The 2324-nt window shown below is 35.8% G+C and overlaps 1 pseudogene; it reads right to left on the reverse strand.

Moving 5' to 3' along the window:
• Positions 1-1301: 1301 nt before the first annotated feature.
• On the reverse strand, positions 1302-1937 carry LOC147940786 (F-box/LRR-repeat protein At2g43260-like; annotated as a pseudogene).
• Positions 1938-2324: the final 387 nt, after the last annotated feature.

Below are 2324 nucleotides of genomic sequence, written 5' to 3' on the forward strand. Positions count from 1 at the left end.
ATGTTATTATGAATAAATAATGTATTTATAGCTAAAAATTATATATTTTTATTAATTTATGTGAAAATCCTAGGAAGTATAATATTTATAGAATCTTATTTATTACGTATCAAAAGGAATTTATTTTTTTGAGATATAAGACAAGAAAAAAAACTCTTAAAACGAATCGTCTTTTTCATTCATGCACAAATGAACTATATTGAATTTATACATTGGATTTATGTTTGCTAAATCATACACAATGATATGATACGTGTATGAATCTAAGGATACTTGCATCCACTTTCAAATATCTAGTGCGGAGCATGACGAAGAAAGGTGTATAAGAGATGGAGAGGGAGAACCAGATTTAATCCGTGAGGCATGAAGGTCTATGTGAGGGAGTTTGTACCACATAGATATAATGCGAAATTTTGAGATGTTGGAAGATGTGTTGAGAGCTGCTGCTGGAGCAACCATATCTGATTTAGGTAATGCTCGAGTGCATTCCAACATATTCGAGTGGTCAGATTCCATTCCGTTGAAGCTCTGAATAGTCTACTCCTCCAGGTTCATAATCTGGTAAGTTTTGGCTCAAATTCTCGCTCTTGCACTTTGGATCATTTGAGTGTTGGATTTTGTCATATGTGAATTAATTCTGAGTTATGGACTATGTTGGCACCTTTTCAGGTTTGAGTGTATAAAGAAAGACCTTTGAAAATGAAGCAAAGTGTCTGAGGAGAATTTGTTTGTGTTGTTAAAGGATTTTCAGTATTTTCCAGTTTGAGTGTGTCGTTAAAGCATGCCGACGCCGAATTTGTTATTCCATAGCCAAGTACCTGGATCTGTGAGTTGAATCACATATCAAACCGCATGATCAAAAAACCATACATATGTCATAAAAATTCTGGTCGATCATATAAGTTGAAAACTTTTGGAAGATTCTCTTTTACCTCTGATTTTCTTAAGAAGATACTTGCCACAAAATCATTTAAAAAAAAAACGGTAAGACGACTAGTTCATAATATTTCCAATAAGTTCACTTAACGAGTATGTCTATTTGTAACTTCACAAGTAGTGTTTTTTTGACACATTTCAAAAAAAGTAAAAGAAACTTGAATTATATATCATGTATGTCTATTTAAAAAAAAATGAAATTCAATAAAAATGGTTTTGGGTTAAATTAGGTAAATTAGAAAACTTAAGTTTAAGAAATCGTATTGAAAATGTGGAATGAAATAATTCTTTTTGAATGACAACCAGGTTTGTTAAGAAGAAAGAGTACTGAATCATTACCGGATGGAGGCAAGTGATTCCTGTCCTTAATTAACTCGACTTGTTGAGCAGGAAGTGTGGGACCAAGTTCTCAACGTAAGGAGATATAACACAAATGTCATCAGGGAGGCTATCTCTGAAATATACTTGAACAAGTAGTTGTCATTGTCACAGAAGACAACATCCCCTTGATTAGAGAGAGTCACGGGTGTGAAGAACCTAGACTCCACCATATTAAGTGAAGCTAATCTAATGGAGTGAGTCTTGGTCCATGGTTCTTTATTGGGTGCATCCATACTCCATATCTCTAGCTCGTATTGGTGAAGAGGATGGGAAACTGGCATGGCTATGGCAAGATGATCCCTAATGTTGACAATCTGTGCTTCAAACGTGATGATGCCCTTGGGAAGAGGCGGACGTGGGACGGCATGGAACTCTTCCGTGTGAAGATCCAAGGTTAGTATCGTGTAGGATATTGAACCGCTGACAAGAATTCGTAACCAGTAGATTAATCCGTTGACACACGCAGATTTTCTTCCGAGATCAACCTTGTAACGACTTGGTTTCCAAAGTTTCCGCCATTCACCAGTGGTGACATCAAGGATATCGCAATAGTTAGGATTACGGAATTAGATCCAAACTACTTTACAGCAACCCTTAACACTGTCTCTACCGAATCCCATCGCACAATATTCCAGGAAATAAGTCGTCTATAATTCTGAAAATTCGAAATCATAGCTTTAAATCGACCCTATATGATCCTACAAAAAAAAAGCAAAAAAAAAAATAGATTGTACCTTCCCAAACGTACCGGAGTTCGGGCGGGTATTCAAGAGTAGTGATGTTAATATGGGTAGTATGCCCGCGAGCCTAAATGGGTTCAGTATATTATTTTTAGACCCGAGCCCATTTAAAAAACAAAGAATGTTAAATGGGTATATCTCTTTAAGCCCGTTTATAAACGGGTCGTAATTAATTTAAACTGGACAGCCCGTTTATTTATTTTTTTCTGAACTTTTTGAAGTAAAATGACGACGTTTGGTCAGATTCACTTTCTCTGAACTCGAACG

This window comes from Camelina sativa, chromosome 7, assembly GCF_030686135.1.
Source record: "Camelina sativa cultivar CO46 ecotype springtype chromosome 7, ASM3068613v1".
Classification (NCBI taxonomy): Eukaryota; Viridiplantae; Streptophyta; class Magnoliopsida; order Brassicales; family Brassicaceae; genus Camelina; species Camelina sativa.